The sequence below is a fragment of the Pleurodeles waltl genome, chromosome 5, assembly GCF_031143425.1.
Source record: "Pleurodeles waltl isolate 20211129_DDA chromosome 5, aPleWal1.hap1.20221129, whole genome shotgun sequence".
Taxonomy (NCBI): Eukaryota; Metazoa; Chordata; class Amphibia; order Caudata; family Salamandridae; genus Pleurodeles; species Pleurodeles waltl.
In genome coordinates this window covers 1,695,124,702-1,695,145,674 of record NC_090444.1, presented here as the reverse complement: position 1 = coordinate 1,695,145,674, position 20,973 = coordinate 1,695,124,702, and the positions used below count along the sequence as shown (strand labels likewise).

At 44.5% G+C, this 20,973-nt stretch overlaps 1 protein-coding gene across 1 annotated transcript in view; it reads left to right on the top strand.

Annotated features, from left to right (window-relative positions):
- Window positions 1-854: 854 nt before the first annotated feature.
- The window catches only part of LOC138296676 (putative nuclease HARBI1), a 60,963-nt gene continuing 40,844 nt past the window's right edge, over window positions 855-20,973 (top strand). The window contains exon 1 of the mRNA XM_069236026.1: window positions 855-942. The gene's annotated coding sequence lies outside the window, so the exon portion shown is untranslated. The remainder of the gene's footprint in view (window positions 943-20,973) is intronic.

The following is a 20,973-nucleotide window of genomic DNA, read 5'->3' as shown; positions in this document are numbered from 1 at the left end:
TGGGACAGTGAGGCGAATTGGTTCAGCCACAGTTGGGCATAAGTCAATCAAACCAATTAGCAGGGACACAGGCTAAGGACAACGGCATCGGATGACACGAGCTCTGAGCTCTCTTCTGAAATGTCAGCATTGATATATCAAAACTCTAAATGTCACTAGTAAAATTTTTCATTGGTCAGTTCCATAAGGTGATCGCGTCATAGCCAATAGGTTCAAAATTCTCCATCAGTGATAAAGTTCATCAGACTCTTTGAACGTCTGTGATCGGGTCTTCTTCCCTCATTTTCCAAGCCAGTTCCGTCCGTTAAGTTTGTTGTAAGCTATATCTCAATTCAGTAGGCCCATTGTCATGTCCTGGAAACATCAACATCTCATGGTCAAAGATAATAGAATCCATAGCTCGTACACGGTATTACAGCAAATGATTCTCACAGGAAGCTTGAAGAATAAAATTTCACAAAACTTGTACATTAGGTCAGTGCTGTGTAAACAATGTAAAGTTATCTGCTGAGACAGAGAAACATTCACTTATATTTCTCTAAAACATAATGCTTGACATGAGGCCTTTTTTCGAGTAGGCCTTTATACATAGTCTTTTAGTTCTTGTTAATAATTATAAGTCATCATTTTTTTATTGATATAGATCAAATTGCATTCAGTTCTACAAGTGCATGTCATTTCTTAAAAATGTTTATTTTCATTAGTACATAATACACGTTATGGTTAAAACCTATGGTGGGTGCATTTTACCAACTCCTGACTTTTACTCAAACTGCATGTTTATTCTTACTTATTAAACATTGAAATATATTTTAAAACATGTATTTAAGCTCTCACACTATCCTGCAGTGCACACAGATCATCCCAGAAAGTGCATTAACCACGGAGGTATCAAAGCAGCGTTGGACCGTGGAACCTGCTGGGGACTCGAAGATCTCTGTGATGAGTGTCAGTTCTTTGGAGAGGAGTTTTACAAAATAAATCCATAAGTTTAGAGTTTGCTCTTTGTGACTTAGTCCACTTCCTGCTGCCAACCCTTGGCACTTGTTTTGACCCCAAGAGTGGCCCAAAAGTAAACCTGCTGCATCATTTGTTCACAAATCTGAAGTTTTTCTTTATCAGTAAATTGACATCACATCATTTCAATCATTCCTCACTAGTCCATTCAATCTCCTAGACAAAGAATTGAAAAAGCACTGGCTCCAATGTTTGAGTCTTGAAGTGCTGCTACTAAAATCTAATTTCTAGCCTATGGTGCCAAACTGGGAGGTGTCAAGTTTGTAACTTTGATTTAAGAGGGAGGACTGTTAACACATGCATACTCTTCACACTCCAAAATGTGTAAAAACAGCCTGCACCTAACACTTCTATTCTCTGAAACACATTCAGTTTCACATGCAGACATGTTCTACTTTTCATTCTCATAGTCATACTCGCAATCACAAACGTTTACTTGCACTGCACCTGCTGCACTACTTACAGCTACTGACCTTAATTTTTACAACTTCAGAGGAACTTCTTCCCTATCCTGTTGTGGCCTCATACCTTCATGACCTTTGGCTTTTGCCCGTGGTACAATCATTTAACATAGATTTAAGTATTATTTTTTGTTATGAAAGCTTGCATGTTCACAATGTTTTTATGTGCATGCACTATTCTTATGCATTTTGTTGTATCTAATACTTTGTTTAAATATAATGTATATAGCCTGCTCTGGCAAGCACATTTCTGATTGCTAGCATTGCATCTCATAAGTGCTTGTTCATTATAACCTATAATCGTATACATTCTTGAAAACAGTTATTGCTTGTTCACACACTTTTTTTAGAGATTGTACACTAGTCAAACAGCTCTGTTTTAGCTAGTGGCTGCAGGGGACAACACTCTCCTCAGATCTTCTGAATGACGCAAGAGCAACATGATCATGGAACTGCACTGCTAACAATTCAAGGCTGTGCTCACAGCAGACAGCTAAGGAGAAGTATGCAGGGTTACCCAACCATTTCCACAAGGCTGTAGAAAATAATGTATATTTTGTTAGTTGGTACATCAAGTCTTTTCTTTGCATTTAGTTTTGTATTTGCCATTTTATGCACAAGAGTATGAGCGCTATCAGTGCAGAATAAATATTTGTATATGCACTATAGTTCTATAGCTCCTTAGCACTAGAAGGAGGGCTCTGGCAGATTTCAGTAGTTGCCATACTTACCCATCCCCATGAAATATCCCACAGATGGGCAAGTGAGAACCCAATCTGTTAGCACCCTGGGCACACAAGCTGCCTTCATTGGTTTGGGAGCATGAGCAATCTCCAGGGAGAGCCAAATTCGGTGACTTGAATCAATTTATTATTCAGCCAACCAAACTTTGAGCTGTCATGCTTTTGCCACAGGCCATAAAACACTTTACTGTTTACCTCCTCTACCAGCTCTTGCAACAGTATGGTGCCTTCTCATCCACTTCTGTCTTCGCTAAACTAAAACCTTCAGTTGACTGCTCCAGCTGATGAAATGTCTGCCCCCGCCTCTCCTCTTATGATTTATTTTTCATGACCTTGAGATAGCATTTTAAATTGACTCACCTAATATAAACTGCAGATATAATGGGGCTGAGTCACAAAGGTAAATATACACATGTAAATGTAGTCATGTATATTTACGACAGCAGCAAGCCATAACTATACACTTTTTTGCTGTTCATCATTTGAAGTGTACAGTTACATATAAGTGTAAACTTGCACGTTTCTACCCTTTGCATCAGGGAGTAGAGCCTCCTACAACAGGGTGTATGAGTTTAAAGTTACTCCTAGTAACATTGTGCAGTTAGATGAAGCTCTGCCACTGTGGCGCAGATCTCGCTGTGGGAAAGCACGGGAAAAATTATTAACATTTATTATTCTTTAACAAAATGATAAAACATCTTTTAATGTGTAAAATAGATGTAAAGTAATGTATACTATTTATTATTAATCTAGAACTAAAAACATAAGAGGTTACTGAACAGTAACGCATCAAAACTAATGTGTATTAAATAGGGTTTTAAACAGTAATAAATAAATGCCACTCACTAACATATGTATTAGTATATTTTGTTTTAGGTTTTGTTTGTTTAAATTGTTTTTTTATTTTTTAATAAAAAGGTAACCCATTTTTACTTAGGTTCATTATTACATTTTAACAATGAAATAATTAGAAATTATATATAATTTCTCTTTTTCACACACACTTTCAAATAATTTCAGTAATTTATTATTAGTTCCTACGAGGTGTTATTTTATTTCCCTGCCTCCGTTGTTTTCTCTGGTAGTGTGCTGTCGTACATGTGAGCAGCCATGTATGATGTTTGACTTACCCTAAGGCTGAACTGCAGTGTTTGTGCCTGTTTTCATACCTTTAGGGCCACTGTAACTTTAGAAGTGCAGTTTGTGAATAACAATAGTCTTACTGTTGTGTGTTTGTATTAGCATGTCCTTCCCTTAATCTCTCCTCACACTTCACTAAACCTCTGTTACGTCCTGATTTAGGTATAATGCATTCTTTCTCCATTTTTCTGATACCTGATGCTTAGCCAGTATGCGTGTGATGTTGTGGAACAGTGGTTCCCAACCTGTGGTCCGGGGACCCCGGGGGGTCCGCAAAGCCTCCTCAGGGGGTCCGTGACTGCTTCGAAAAAGTAATGTTAACAGTCGGTCCCCAGCTTTCAGTAATGACTCATTAGTGGGTCCCCAGATTCCAATAATGATTCAGTGGGGGTCCTTGAGTTCCAGTACTGAAAAAGTGGGGGTCCACAGAAGTAATAAGGTTGGGAACCACTGTTGTAGAATGTTTATGTATGCCCGGAGAAATCAGTTGGAAAGAGTGGGTTGAGCAGCATGATGCTGCTCCTAGTGGGGCGTTAATATAGCATTGACATATCACCTTTTAACCTGTAACTAAGGCTTTAGTCTTCAAATAAACTTCATCATAAAATCTACATTACCGGTCTACTGATTATTTATTAAAGATGCACAGTTCAGACTTGGTTGTGTATATGTTTTTAACCAATAGGTATACACACTACTTATACCATCCTGAAGAAGCCATTAGACACTAGGTTAAAATGCGTAAACACCTTCCTGAAAATAAGGAGCCCAGTCTGAAAAATCAAGACATTGTGTAAAAGCATTAAGACCGTCAACCAGCACCCACAGCGTGTGCAAGAGATAAGTAGAGGTGGGGGGATGGTGATAAGGCCATGAGAATATGGACTGCCTTATAGACGGACCAAATACGATGGACTGCATACATTAGTTTGTCAACGTTTGTATAAGGAATTGCGTGTAAAAGTTGGACAGGAGTGTTCCATTTGTTTGGGTGGTTGAGTTATGTTGAAAATCATTGTGGTTTGAATGTCTATCTGCATAGTGTCCATGATGGTTTTTATGAATGAGTTATAATACAAAAAGATAACACAAATAAAAGGGCCTCAATAAAAAAAATATATATTATTGGTGGAAAGATCATGTATTTGACCCCCTAAGGCCATTGCTTTTGGTTTGGGAATAATTTTCAAACCTATTCTGACTCTGTACTGTGACTCTGGTGCCAACAAGCATTATACAGTTTTGTGGTTAGTAACTGTCAGTGAGTGGCCTTTCAACGGAGTAGGGCACCACCTAACTTGTGCAGAGCAGCATCATTAGTGCTAAGTCAGTATTTATTATGATTTATGACTAAAGTGGCCCAAACAACGTGCCAGAATTGAAGTAACTGTCAAATTTTTACAATTGATTGCGTGGCCCTGGCCCGTGAGACTGTATGCCGTTATCAGTATATAGGTGCCAAGGCTCTTACCTAATTCTGCAGGCTGTTGGTACGCGAGTGCTCGTGGCATTTTAAAAGGCATCTGAAAAGGCTTGCGAGAGTGCCATGAGAAGTTTCCATGGTGGTACGTGTGTGTGGCCAGATTTAATAAAGTATTAAGGCGCGTGTTGAGACATAATGACAGTGGGGATTGAAGTGTCATGACGGGTAGCACGTGTACCAGGCAAGCTCTACATCCTGATAGAATGATGCTTAATGCATCAGCATGCCTGGGAACCTGCAGAGGGCCATTCAGAGCGAGGCGCAATGTGCAACAAGAAAACTAGAGCGAATGATCTGCAAGTGGGCGTCTGCATCAACTGCATCAGCATCATTGTTCATGGAAACACGTCTAAGCGGCATGAGATGAATCCACAGTGTGGTTTGGGGGAAAGTTTTGGTGCATTTCTTATCAGCGGTACATCGGCCCCATTTGGAATTGGGAGATAATTGAATTGGTGCTTTCCTGTCAGCTGCTATTGAAGGCTTGGTGTTCTATGTGGTGCTTAGTATCAGAACTCTCACCCAGGACAGAGGTGAATTTGCATTCCGGTGCTGGGAAGAATTGGAATTGTGTTTGTGTGATGGGTCGCTCACTGGGGTGAAAGACGAGACACCAGCCAGAGAATTTTTAATGCTGCTGTATTATGAGATCCTGCAATTATTTTGAGATGTTTACTGCTGTACTGAATACCTGCTAAATAATAATTTTCTTTTAATGTTTTCGTTGGCTATGCTGGAAATTTTAATGCTGCATTGAAGGTTTAACTATTTGTGAAATGGTATGCTATGGTCTGTTACCATAGTGCACGTTTTGGACCCTGGTCCTGTTAAGTGTACACTGTAGGAGGGTGTGCCTTAAGCATGCATGGGTGTGCTGTCCTGTGTGTATAGTAGAGAGGTGAGCAAGCCCTCATTTTTGCATAAAATAGTTGTTAATGTTGTTACTGCCATACTGAGTTGTATTTTATAAATGCCATGTTGAAATTGCGTATGCAGGAGAGGAAGTGTGTACGTGTAGTGTCCCTGGTCCTGCGTGGTATGTAGTGGAGAGTGAGAAGGTACTCTATTTTGGGATTAGTGGTTCTAAGTGCATGTAGTATCCTGTGGTACAAGGAAGAGCGAGGGTTGAGAGATACCTTTTGTCTACTGTTTGAGTGAGGGTGAGTGGCAGACATCTGTCGAGTTAAATTTTATGTAGTATCCTGTTTTGGATGAGGTTACCCTTTGCCTACTTTTGCCATGCATGCATGCATGCGTGAGGGTGGTAAGTCACCCATTTTGTATTAGTGATTGGGGGTTGATTCTAATGTGTATTATCTTGTGGTGCAAGGATGAGTGAGGGTTGCATACTGTTATGCATGAGTGTGGTTTGTTTCTAATTTTATGTAGTATCCTAAGATGCAAGGATGAGTGAGGGTTGGAAAATACCCTTTGCCTACTGTTATGCGTGAGTATGGTTTGAAAAGACCCTGTTAGGAATTGCTATGTGGTTAAAAGAGGCCTTTTTTTATGAATTGCTACCTGAGTATGCAAGATGCCCTGTGTTTTGGGGATGAGTGTGGGGGTGAAAGAGACCCTTTTCTATGGTCACAAGATGCCCTGAGTTTCGGGTATGAGTGTAGGTTGAAAGATACCTTTACTTTGTCTAATGCAGGGAGTGTTATTATGTGCAAGATGCTGTTGGGTTGTAAGATCTTTTGCTTACTTTTCGTTGAGGGTTTAACAATACCCATTATGTATCTTTAGTATTTTCTAAGGAGGGAAATGTGTTACATCGTGATTTAGGTATAAAGCATTTTCTCTCCAGTTTCCCTGATAACCTGCTATTCAGCCAGGATGTGTGATGCCATAAATGTTTATGTATGCCTGGAGAATTCAGTTACTCAGAGTGGGCTGAGCAGCAGGATGGTGCTCCTGGTGGGGTGTTAATATAGCACTGATCTATCACATTTAACCTGTAACTAAGACTTAATTCTTCAAATAAATTTCATCATAAAACTGTTACCTGTCTACTGAGGATCGATCTTTGATTGTAACACTCTCCCATTTAAATATTTCCTATTTTCCAGCCACTCCCTTTTGCCCCCCCTATGTTTACTACAAATATGTACACCTTTGTGTGCAGAGATCTACATATCTTTGTGCAGAACAGATAGGAGAGGTGGAGGTCTCTGGGCATAGAATTGCATTTTATAATAAGTGAGTAGTACTACTGTAGTATTAATTTAGATACTACAAAATGCATCCTGTGAATCAGGCCCCTCATCAATCAGAATCTATCATTCTCTCAGTCAAGACAAATCTTGCACGTCTTCAGCTTCATCATCACCCTTGATTACAACCTTAACACCACAGACTAAATCCATACCTCTCATCTCACCCCGATCTACAGAATGTCAGCGTCTTTGGCAACTTGTTAATTTATTCAAATACTTTTCACTCACCAATCAGAAAGCCTTACTTACCTTCCAAAAAATTGTTCACCTTACTTGACCTCAGTGGCAGAATACACCACACTGACCTTACTTCAACCTCCTTGGAAGTTTGATAGATTGTGAGGAAGTGTTTAACTGATACTTCTCTGATTCCGCTCTTTTCTACTGTACTTTCTATTTCTCTGACATACTCTCCTCAGTATCATACTTCTTCGCCAACAGCCATGGCTTGCCCACCACTTAATGATATTGTGCTGCTTGATACTCAACCCAGACAAAACAAAGATTATTTGCTTCTCATCCACATCACCTTAAAGCAGCTCCGTCTTTCTCAGTTCGACAGACCCCATCATACCAGCTTTCTCCACCTGCCATCTTGGAACCTACTGTGACAGGGAGAAGCATAACACCTCATTTACCACGATCACTAAGGCAGCTCTTGTCAACTATCTTGAGATCCAATTATCCACCACCCTTGCCTTAACATCCATCAAAAGTTCATGTCTCACCCTGGGATCCAGTGGGACATTGTAAGTGGAAGTTGAGTCTGAAGGTTGAGACTGAAAGGGCTGACAATTGGAGTGAATTGACTGCTGATGTCGCATTGTCTAAGGAACTGGCAACTGCTTATGCTGATGGGAATTAAATACTTTACTAACGTTATTGTATATTCTGTCATACAAATTAAAAACTATTAGCCTGTAGTATTGCTAGTATCTTATTCAACCCATTCCACAGGATGCCACACCAGGAGCAATCTGACTTTTTGCATTTACACTGAATTCCCAAGCCTGCATCTCGTATAGGAGATACATATTTAGTGCAGAGTCCACACATCAAACTTGTAATTGATGCTGCCAAGCTCCAACCTAGAAGTCTCTGTTGTAAAATTGCCCAAATAACTCCTCTATTGAAACAAAGACACAAAAGTCAAATGGGAAGAATCTGACATCCCAGCACATTTTTGGATTAACACATGCAACATTCTTTTCTGTAATCCCATGAGCATTGATAGCTGAAAATCCCTATTCATATGCTTGACAGAAGACTAAACCTCTAACCTTAAAGTTATGGCTAAGTGTGCACAGTCCAATTGAAAATTATTACAAAGGATAAGGCAGGTAATCCCAAATAAGACCTCAATAACACAGTTAAAAGCCTTGTACCCCAAAGAGTCCATAGTTTAATCCATTGTTCTCTCGAGACTAAGCATGCAACAATTAATTTGGCAACAGGTAGCAAACTATTTGATCACCTCGTCCCCATCCTAAAAGCAACTGAATTTCTTCTTATTGAAGCTAGATGGAGCAACAAGAATCCTGACTCGCACGTAAAGTAATACACAGACACTCCAATTTACCTTGCCAAAATGTTGAAAATCTTAGACACTCTTATTCCTTACACTGCATTGTATCTCTTCTTTTGAAACCCCCAGTATAAAAAAAAATAAGTGTCCTCTGTCTCAGTAGTGCTCTGCTTGTGCTACTGCTGGTGCACAAACTTGTCTAAAAAAAATCATACCAAAGACACGCCAATGGCTAGGACCAGGAGTAGTGTAGTCCTGATACAGACTTTAATGCTCCCCAATCGGACCCATCACTAATACATTTGTGATCAAGTTCAAGAATTAATACCGAGACCATCGTCAAGAATGACAGACACCAGATATGAAATTTAAGACTTTATATAAAAAAATTAATGAGCAGAGTACAAGAAATATGCCATCAACAGTTAGCCGCAAAGTCTACAGTTTGTAAGTACAACAAACTCAGTTAAGTTCTATGTGAAATCCAGCATATATTTGCCTTCTGAAGGTGGGAAATATGGGTGTTCCAGGGTACATAGAAATACATGTCGTTTTTTAGGACTTTAGAAAAAGGGGGTCATTACAAGTTTGGCTGACGGTTTTTACCGTCTGCCAAACTTCGGACAGGGATGTTGCTGCCACGTAAATTAACTCCCTGCCCTCCCTATTAAGAGTTTCCCGCTAGGTCAGCGGGCGGAAACCTGAGTTTACACCCGCTGGCCTAGCGGGAAATGGGCTACAGCATTGTCTCTAGCTTGTAATTGAGCCGGCAGCAATGCTATAGCCTGCAGGGTGCACCAGCACTCTCGCAGTGTTCACTAAAGCAGAAAGTTAACATTGTGAGGGTGCTGGCTGGGGGGGGGGGGGGCTGCACATGCCATGGCAGGGGCCCCTTTGGGGCCCTCTTCACCCATTCTCTGTCAGCACTTTCATGGCAGTGGTACCGCCATGAAACTGCTGGCAGAGAAGGGGGACGTAATTCCCAGAGCAGCACTGCTTGCAGAGCTGCTGTGGCAGTTTAAGACTGCCACCACCTACTGACCGCTGGGATCTCCGATCCTAGCAGAGCTGGTGGTTTCCTGGCAGCACGACTGCCAGGGTTGTAATTTGGCACTTGGACCGCCAGATTGACGGCAGTCTAACCGTCATCTGACGGTCTAGTGACCGCCAGACTCGTAATGACCCCCAAAGTCTTTCAGACATTCTACACTAGTACATGGTTTTCAAGCTATGCACCAACGAGACACAAGCAAGAAGAAACATTTTACTACAGAGTACATTCAGAGATTCTCTCATAGCAGCATTACATTGGATTTTGGTCTATTGAAGCATACTGATACATTGATAGTCTGGGACAGCTAGGATGTCCTTGGGTACAGTGCGAGAAAGTTCTCTAGGAACACTACCTTTTTCTGAGAAAAGCACGCAATTCTTTTTTTATAATGATAAACTGTAGCAGACGTCACATAGTGTGTAATGACATTGAGGAAAGATGGAGGACAGTGTAAACTTAGTTTGTTAGCATAAGCTCAGGTTCTAGCACATTTAAATGAGAAAAGAAGAACAACTCTCAACACCCTTCTGATGCCTTCTAAATCATCACTTCATTTCTTTTTTAAAGCACATAATTCCTTAACTTTGGGTTCTTCTCCTTCGATTCTCCCAGGTCTTTTAATGTGTTGTAGAGATCACTTTGCATTTATTCCACCTACACATGGAATCTCTTTTCCTTCCTCTCGTAGCTTCTTATACTTATAATCCATACCTAGGTTTGACGAAACTCTTGCAAAATTTCAGAAAAATAAGCACACATGCAACCCAATTAGAAAAACCAAAAGAGGGGTTAAATACAACTTTAAAATGTCTATGCCTACACCACCAAACCACTCTCCTATCTTAACAAACCTCTTCCAGTAGATCCAAGTATGCATACTATTCCTTCTCAGGCTCCAGACTCTTGTAGCTAAGTTAGTTCATGTGTTATGTTCGTGATGTTAGTAAAATAGCTGACAAGCTGCTTATTGATTCATGGAATGTAAGCACAGCATTCTTGAGCGGGAATAACTGCAAACTCCCCCTTCCTTCACAAGGAGTAAACCCAAGCTAATGCAATTTTGCTTAATCATAGCTCTTATTGCAAGCAATTCCTTATTGATTACCATTAGCACTTCTGGTGTGTTAGTAGCAATTCGATCTACCAAAGTGGAGAGCTTTCTAATCTGCTGTTGGGAAGTCCACAGTGGGTGAGCTCAAGGTGGGCTTCATCTCTGGGGAGCCTGGGGACCACTCTGGCAACAAATGTCCACTTCATCTCAGGCTAGGCAGGTTGGGTGCAGTGGTGGTGTCCGGCATCAGGTTTTGGCAGTCTCGGTCCTCACAGTTCATTCTTTGGGTGCCTGCAGATGCAGGGAAGCAGCTCCTCAGCTCCAATAGTCTTCTTGGTGATTTTCAAAGCACTGCCAGCTCTCCCAGTTTTTTGCAGCAGCAGGACAGGTCAGTTGCTCCTTGAAGGTCAGGTGTAGCAGGCAGGCTGGCAGGGTTGGTGCCAAGTCAGTCATACGCCTCGGTTCTCGGGTCCAGCAGGCTTCTTGTCTTTTTTTGCCCAGCGAAGATCTGAGGATCTGCTGGCAGGGGGCTTCCTGAGTACTCAATTCAGAGGGTGTTAAGGGGAGTGAAGAGCAGTAGCCAATGGACTACCTATCTTTGGGGTCACTACACCACCTAGATAACCACCACCTTTGGGGAGTGGGCATGACCCTGTCCCAGAATTCCTAAATTCCACCGCACTTGGCAGAATTTCTAAAGCTGTGTGCATTTCAGGCTGGCCACCCTAGGGATGTATCCAGCCAGGAAAGGCAACACACCTCTTGCAGAGCTAATTTTCCCACCTGCTCAGGTGCCAGATGGGCCCTGGGAGAAGGGATCGGCATCTCCCTCTGAGAGGCCAGATCTACATACCAATGGTGGTGGGCTTCTTTGAAGCATTCTGTCTGGGAATGCAGACCACCCTGTGGGGAAAGGTGTGCAACACCCCAGTCCGAGCAGGCTTTGTTTCTGACCTCCAGAGAGTAAAGGCTCTCAATTCTTGAGGTCAAATTCCCATTTGGTGGCTAGGTCTGGTCAGTGAGCTCACGCGGTGTGGATAGGTTTCAGGGTGCACCTCCAAGGCACCCTCTTGGTGCATGTATTAATCTGTCACTGGAATTAGTGAGGGTTTTCAAATACGAGATGTTTGATACCAATCATCCCAATTTTCAGCGCAGTCATCATGTAGCTGGGGAACTCGTATTGACCAGTGTCCAGCACATGTATTCAAAATGGCTTCAATGTTCCCTTACTATGTCTAAGAATCAACAAAGACATACCAGGGGCATATCTGTTTTTGCAGATATGCCCACACATTTAATATAATGCACCCTGCCTTAGGGCTGCTGTAGGGGTGGTTTACAAATATTACAGGCAGTGTTTAGGGAACATATCCGTAAGAAGAAGCAACTTTCGAGGGATCAGTTATTAAATATCTTTTAAGACAATAATACATACATTATTGTGCTACTTAGTTATCTTTTTTTTTTTATTATTATTCATCAATTGCTCATATAGAACTATGTGGGATATCCACCAAAAATCACTAATTCCTACTTATTTAAAATCCAAAATTACAACAAACTGCATTCTTCAAAGCATTCAAATTGTCAGTACATTATCCTTATTTCTATTTTGCTTGACGACCGTTATCCACAAGTATATCACATAATCCAGGTCCATCTGAGCAGGTAGACCATTATCGGAGCGCCAATTATCACAAGGACCTGGCCACTTGGGGAACAAGTGACTAGGTGTCTTGTTTTGGGAAGGGAACACGGATACTTGGCACCTGGTTAGCAGGAACCCAATGCACTTCAGTCAAAGTTGCATAAAAAACCATGCAAATAAATGGGAGGTATGGCAACCAGAACCCAGCTTCCCACACAAGGGATGTCCTGGCTGGGCCTGAATATGTCTGGTTGACCTTTCTCTCCCTTTTGGGTTGCTTGTCAAGTCCAAGCTTTCATCTACAATGTCAGGCTGATGTATCTGCTCTAGTGCCTCTAACTTTCTATAGGCCCTATTTAAATATTGGCGGAGCAGTTACTCAGTCTCAACGATGGGCTATCCTGTGTGCCGAAATCTAAATCCCATAGGATATAATGTGATTTAGATTTCAGCGGATGGGATATCCATCCCAGTTGTGACAGAGTAATGTTTCTGCCAATATCTAAGTCAGGCTCTATGTTCCCAGACTGTCCCTGGTCTTTTCTTAGATGTCAATAGTCTCTCTTGGGTGTTTCTAGTCTTTGTTCAGCTTTCTTCTGTTGGGCCTAGATCCTTAGAGGTGCTTGATATGTCTGGTTCTGATGAGGCTAATTCACTCTCAGAAGTGGAATGTCCTTGTATGATGCTACCCTCTTACTATGGCAACTTTACTCCAGCAGGTTAGTTCCAGCTTTCCATGAGTTTTCATTCCAGGCGAATGTGTATTCTCAATCCATTGGATGGTATCAGTGTGTCTTTGCATGGCCCTCGTCCCTGATGATGCTCACCTGATGGAGATAGTGGATTATTCTACTGTTATTCCTCTTCTTCAGAAGCCTTGGACACCTCAGACCGGGAGCGACTCAAGAAGTTAGTGGATGTTGGCTCCACTTCCTTTTCTTCTTGTATTGCCATCTTGGTATGGGAGGAGTGTATCCAATTTGGCAGACCAGCACACTTTACTGCAGTGTTGGTGACCAGGATCACCTGTAGAGCCTCTCCAGCATTCCTCCACACAAGATTTGCGGACATGTTTCTTGACATGAACCCAATTACCGAGGTTTAAATCATGGCTTGGAGCTTCATATCACAGGAGTAGCAGAATTGATCTGATGAGAGGTACAACACACCCAATTAGATAATCCCTTGTATTACTTGAGAACCAGGTCATCTGTGATATTCACAAGTGCAACCACTGGAACAAAGGGAATTTGCATGCCTGTCCCCATCAGAACCTTGTTGCTTACAGGGGGTACTTCGGATACTCATTACAATCAATCAATCATTTCATTTGTAAAGCGCACTATGTACCCGTCAGGGTTTCGAGGCGCTGGGGGAGGGGGGGTGAGCTGTTAGCGGTCGAAGAGCCAGGTCTTGAGGAGTCTCCTGAAGGTGAGGAGGTCCTGGGTCTGGCGTAGAGGTGGGGAGAGAGTTCCAGGTCTTGGCGGCGAGGAAGGAGAAGGATCTGCCGCCGGAGGTCTTGCGCTGGATCCTGGGGACGATGGCGAGGGTGAGATTGGCAGAGTGGAGTTGACGAGTGGGGGCGTAAAAGTTGAGTCTGGAGTTGAGGTAGGTAGGTCCGGTGTTGTGTGGAGCCTTGTGAGCGTGGGTGAGGAGTTTAAAGGTGATCCTCTTGTCCACGGGGAGCCAGTGGAGGTCCTTCAGGTGAGGGGAGATGTGACATCGGCGGGGTATGTCGAGGATCAGGCGGGCGGATGCATTTTGGATACGCTGGAGTCGTTTGTCTTTTGTTGGGATGCCTGTGTAGTGCGTTGCCGTAGTCAAGTCTGCTACTGACGAGGGCTTGGGTCACCGTCTTTCTGGTTCCTGTTGGGATCCACTTGAAAATTCTGCGTAGCATTCGAAGGGTGTTGAAGCAGGAAGAGGAGACGGCGCTGACCTGTTTGGACATGGTGAGGGCGGAGTCCAGGATGAAGCCGAGGTTTCTTGCGTGGCTGGCTGGGGTGGGTGGGGGTCCGAAGTCGGTGGGCCACCAGGAGTCGTTCAAGGCCGAAGGGGTGCGCCCGAGGATGAGGACTTCCGTCTTGTCGGAGTTGAGCTTCAGGCGGCTGTCGTTCATCCACTCGGCGATGGCTTTTAGTCCCTCGTGGAGGTTGGTTTTGGCGGTGAGTGGGTCTTTGGTCAGGGAGAGGACGAGCTGGGTGTCCTCGGCGTAGGAGATGATGCTGAGGTGATGTTGGCGGGCCAGTTTAGCGAGGGGGGCCATGTAGACGTTGAACGTAGGGCTGAGTGAGGAGCCTTGGGGGACGCCGCAGATGAGGTTGGTGGCTTTGGAGCGGAAAGGGGAGAGTCTGACTCTCTGGGTTCTGTCGGAGAGGAAGGATGAGATCCAGTTGAGGGCTTTATCTTGGATGCCGGCTTCATGGAGGCGGGTCAGTAGGGTGCGGTGGCAGACTGTGTCAAAAGCGGCTGATAGGTCGAGGAGGATGAGGGCCGAGGTTTCGCCGTTGTCCATTTGAGTTCTGATGTCATCTGTGGCGGCGAGGAGTGCAGTCTCGGTGCTGTGGTTTCGTCTGAAACCGGATTGAGAGGGGTCTAGGATGGAGTTGTCTTCGAGGAAGTGGGCGAGCTGTGTGTTGACTATCTTCTCAATGACTTTTGCTGGAAAAGGGAGGAGAGAGATCGGTCGGAAGTTTTTGAGGTCGTTTGGGTCAGCCTTGGGTTTCTTGAGGAGGGGTTGGATTTCTGCGTGTTTCCAGCTGTCTGGGAAGGTGGCGGAGTCGAAGGAGAGGTTGATGATCTTGCGGAGTTTGGGGGCGATGATGGCGTTGGCTTTGTTGAACACGTGATGTGGGCATGGGTCCGTGGGAGAGCCTGAGTGGATGGTGTTCATGGTGGTTATTGTTTTGGTGTCGTCCACGTGGGTCCAGGCGGTGAGGCGGCAGGCGTCTGTGGAGATGTCAGGGGTGGGGTCTGGTGGCGGAGTGGCGTTGAAGCTGTCGTGGATGGTAGTGATTTTCTGGTGGAAGAAGGTGGAGAGGTCGTCGCAGAGTTTCTGGGAGGGCGGGATGTCGTTGGAGTTGGCGTTGGGGTTTGAGAGTTCCTTCACGATGCCGAAGAGTTCTTTGCAGTCGTGGGCGTTGTTGTTGATGCGTTCAGTGAAGTGGGCGCGCTTGGCGACTCGGATCCGTTGGTGGTGTTCACGGTTGGCGTCTTTGAGGGAGGCGAGGTTGTCGGGTGTGCGCTCTAAGATCCACTTCTTCTTGAGCTTCTGGCAGAGGCTTTTGGAGGCGGTCAGTTTGTCTGTGAACCAGGCTGGTTTTTTCTTTCCTTGGTTGGTGGTGGGTTTCTTGAGTGGGGCTAAGGTGTTGGCGCAGTCGAGGATCCATTGATGGAGGTTGATGGCGGCAGAGCTCGGGTCGGTTGAGTCGGGTGGTGGGTTTTTGACGGGGGTGCTGGTTAGTTGGTCTTGGGTGATTTTTCCCCAACGGCGGTGAGGAGGTAGAGGGATGCGGTGGTGTTCGGTAATTTTCGTATAGGAAAAGTGGACGCAGTGATGGTCGGACCAGTGGAGTTCGGAGGTGTGGCTGAAAGAGATGTGGTTGCTTGAGGTGAAGAGGGGGTCAAGAGTGTGTCCGGCGATGTGGGTGGGAGTGTTGACCAGTTGACGGAGTCCGAGGTTGAGGAGGTTCGAGGTCAGTGATGCGGTGTTGACGTCGTTGTTATTTTCCAGATGGTAGTTTAGATCTCCCAGGAGGATGTAGTCTGGGGAAGCGAGGGCGTGGGTGCTCGCGAGGTCGGCGACGGTGTCGCTGAAGGGGGCTCTTGGTCCTGGAGGGCGGTATATGAGGGTTCCTCTGAAGGTCGTGTTGGGGTCCGTGTGGATCTGGAAGTGGAGGTGTTCGGCTGTCTTGAGGGTGTCGTCCGTGTGGGTGTGGATTTTGAGGGTGGATTTGTGGGCGATGGCTATTCTGCCGCCAATTCCGTTGGTTCGATCTCTTCTGGTGATTTTGTAACCGTCCAGTATTTTGTATCCCTCCGGTATGGCGATTGCGATGTCCGGGGCCGAGGAGTCGTTCCACCAGGTTTCGGTCAGGAAGGCCATGTCAGGGGCGGTGGTGTCGAGTAAGTCCCAGAGTTCGATGGCGTGTTTTCGTGCGGAGCGTGTGTTGATGAGGATGCAGTTCAGGTGGTTGGTGTTGGAAGTTCTTGTTGTTGGCTTCGCCTTTCTGTCGCAGGAGAAGTTGCAGGTGCGGCAGGAGAAAGGTCCTTTTGTGTGCTTCGGGGTTGCAAGGAAGCACTCTGCGGAGGGGCCGGGGTTGAGTGCGCGGAGTTCGTTGGTTGAGTAGCGGATGCGGGGGGGCGCGAGGACCAGGGGGGTGGCGCTGGGCACGGTCCAGGCGCGGACAGGCGCAGACGGGCTTGCCTCTGGTGCGCATCAAAGGAAATGCATCAGGCCATTTGAGCAACATAGAGGCACAGGCTTTCTACAATGTCTGACACCTCAGGTCTGTAGCTATAGTGAAATTTCTAGTCAAACCCTAAGGCTGTACACAACTGCATTAACTCACTCTTAAAGTGAGTTCCTTCATCCTATTCAAGATGAACTCCGAAATGAGATATTAACTTCTGCAACAATAATTTGGCAACTGTTACTGTCACATCTTCTGGTGGGGTGTGCCTCAACCCACCTTGAGAGCAAACACACATTGACGAGAATACACCTCAGTTGATTACACCAGGGCACCTCCACAAAGTCGATCTGGAGACGGTTGAAGGTACCATCACACTTCAAAAGTTTCTGCTTCTAGCTATAGTAGAGCAACACTGGCACAAACTTTCCACCATCTCTCGGAAATGGGGATTATACCAATAAGGTCTGAAAGTGGACAAGTTTCTATCTTTACCCACATGTGTTGGATTGTGCATGTGCCTCACCAGCAGGGGCAAAAGGAAATCTGGGAGAACTGGCTTCCCGTCACTGGACACCTAAATGTCACTGGCATCTCTTGCTCACCCCATTGTTTCTCACTTGGCCTTCTCTAGCTCTGGGGCCATATGTTGCAGTTCTCTCAGCTCATTGAAGGTATATACAGTATTCAGTAGCATATTGGAAATATATTCTCCCTGTGCATTACATGGTTTATCCATGTGGAAGGTGCTGTACACAGAAGCACAATATCGGGCAATTTCATCTGCATAACGGTTGCACTTGGTGACAACATCACTGCTACTCTTTTGTGCAGCACACTTTACCACACCAGTTTCCCTTGGCAATTTTAAAGCATCCAAGAAAAATGAAACATATGGTCCATTCCTAATGTGGGAATCAGCTGAGGTCATGAAACCTCGATGTGACCATAGCTGCCTGAAGTGATGCACAACTCTGAACCCATACTGGCTTTTCAGTGTAAACGGTAACTCGTGAGCCTTCCGATGTGCAGCAGGCTCTTGTAAGGGCAATCAGTTCAGCTACTTGTGCAGACGTAACATGGCAGAAGTAAGATGCTTCCACTACCCCGCTCGGTAAACAAACAGCAAAAGCGGCTCTTAGAATAGTGCAACCGTATCATAAGCAGGACCCATCCACAAAGTGTGGTCATATTCAGGAAGGGGTATGTACAGTTTTCGGGTCTCAGTTTTGTGCACAACTCAGTAACACTAGCACAGTCATGATCAAATTCGCCCTCATCTCCCTCTGGGGTTGGCAACAGAAGTAGGGTGTAGTGTACTACATCTCCTGATGGAAAAAAATCTGCTGCTAAAATGGTTCTCTCATAGCAGGTTAAGTAGCTAATTGTCAGGTGCTGCCTGCAGGTACAGGTCCTGAAAATCTCAATGGAGTGAGTGACCATCACAATGAGGGTCTACTGAATGCTAATTCTCACCCTTGCAATCACTGAGAGAACCAGGCAATGCTCCTGCCACCTGATAAAGAGTAGCAGAAAAATATCCAATGGGGCACCTGGTTGCCCCATGGGTGTGTGTTAGTACATACAGTGCACACCCATCTTTCATGACAAGATTAAATTATTTTGTGTAGTCTGTTATTTCAAGACGGGTGCACTACAAAGTAGGTTTCCGAGCTCCTGTAAGGCTTCTATGCTTTCATCATCCTTTAGCACTGGGTCATTGATATCAGTGTGCATCAGCCTCAATAAAGGCTTTGCCACAGAGGACAAGTTTGGGATCCATTGTCGAAAGTAACGAACCATGCCCAGGAACATTCACACTTCTGTCTGTTGTTGGAACTTCATTTTGAGAACTATGTGTTCATGAGACACTCGCCTCATTCCCTCTTCTGTCTGATGGCCCAAATACATGAATTTCTTTTGACAATATTGCAGTTTTTCAGGAGAGACCTTATGTCCATTCTCAGCCAGATGAGTGAACAGAGGGATCGTGTCTTGCTTGCAGGCTCCCTCGATCATTGATGCAATCAGGAAATCGATGTACTGTATTAGGGTCGAACTGCATGGCAGCTGCAGAGACTCTTCATTTTGTTAAAGTATCTGGTTGAAAAAGGATGAACTCTCAGTATACTCTTCTAGGGTGTAATACCACTCAAGGATTTTCTTTTGGAACTGGAATGTGAAGAGAAGCTGTCTCTTTGTGCAAGGGAACCAAGAAAAAGGCTTCACAAATGTGAATGATCATGAGCCACTCAGTCTCAGGGGGAATTTGAAACAAAATTACAGCAGGGTTCAGTACCATGGGATAGCATGGAACAACAATTTGGTTAATTCTCTGGAGATACTGAACTATCCTCCACTTTTTGTTTGCTTTTTGTAAAGCCATGATCTGTGAATTACATGGACTCCCAATATCCTTTAAAATACGTCCTCTATCATATGCTCAGTGATGGGAGTAATCCCTGCAATGGCTTCTTGGATCATTTTATACGGATGGGTCTGAGGAAAATGACGTTTGGTATGAGTGGTCTTGAGGGGTTTGGCAACTTTGATCAATCAGATTTCTCTCCTTGTGAAATCCCAGACACCCTCTGACTGTTTCTCTCAGATCAACCGGTAGGTCTTCCTTGGTATTGGCTGAATATAACCGGAGGACAGGTTTCGGAGACTGTAATTTAAATTCAGCATTGCCTGCCTGTGTTCCAATCACAAGTCCATCTTGCATGCAATAGATGATGTAATTGAGTTCGCAAAGATCATCTCTTCCTAGGTTTACAGAATCGCAAACTACAAACTGAGTTGCTCTCTATCTCCTATTTGTACTGGAACAAGGGCAGTAATTTGATTGGTAGGCTGTTGTTAGAAGTTGGGTCTCTAGTTGGCAGAGGTATGCACCCTGTCCAAGTAGGGACCACAACCCTAGGCCGGGTAAGTCCGTTACAAACCCTAAATTATGCTGTGCTCACCCTTTGGTAGCTTGGCACAGAGCAATCAGGCTTAACCTAAGAGGCAATGTGTAAAGTATTTCTATAACACTTAGACTACAATAAGACAGAGAAAACACCCCAAAAGGAATCCACACCACTTTAGAAAAATAGACTATTTATGTGAGTGGAGCAAGACTAAAATGAGAAAATCCAATAAGTAGAACTCAAGATATGAATTTTTTAAAGTATCGGCAATGTAGTGCTTTAAAGTCAAGAGCGCTGTTAGGTCAGTTGTGCTAGACCACGATGAATCCAAATTTGTGAGCTTCTGCGATGGAGTGGGCAAGCTGGCTACAGGAATCAGTGTCCGCTGAACAGTACCTTGGATGAAGATATGCATTGATGATGCACTGGTGAGGTGCCAGTTCTAAACCGCGCAATCGATTGGATGCTTCGTCGTAGTGCCATGCAGACCCCTCTGCGACGAAGGCAATGCATCATCGTCGAGCCATGTAAACGATGCATCGCTACTGAGCCGCACAATGCGAGATAGGTCGTCAGCGGGCTCTCAGCGAGGGGAGGCAATGCATTGACGTCAAGCTGCACAGCCCTCTTGTGATGAAGGTGATGCATTCTCATCGAGCCACTGGATGTAGATGATGTGTCAGTTCTGACCAGCGCAATGGCGGTCATGCAGCGATTTTGTTGTTGTTGCAGGAAACAGCTGCAGAGTCCTTTCTCAAGGCCCAGGACTGGATTGGCACCTCTTGGCAGGGCAGAACTACACAGTGGCAGTTTCCGGGAGCTGTAGCAGAGTTGTGGGGAAGTCTTTGATGGCCCTGATACTTCCAGAACAGGAAGCAAGCCAGCATACCCTTGGAGTCACTTGGTTCTGTAGATTATGTAGAGAGCAGAGTGGCAGTCCCTCCTGACAGCACCATAAGTTGTGATTTTTAAATTGTAAGTCCAGAGACAACAAACTCCAAATTTCTATCTTGTCATAATTGGAAGTTATACTTAAAGGCTGCTCCAAGGTAACCCCAATGTTAGCCTATTAAAAAAAAATAGGCCTTGCAGTAGTGAAAAACAAATTTAAGAGTTTTTCACTACCATGACATGTTAAACATAAAAGTACATGTCCAACTTTTTAAATGCATTGCACCCTGCCCTTGGGGCTAACCAGGGCCTACCTTAGGGGTGGCCTTTATGTAATAAAAATGAAGGTTTGGGCCTGGCAAGTGGGTGCACATGCCGTATCGAAATTGCAGTTTAAAACTGCACAAAGAGGCTCTG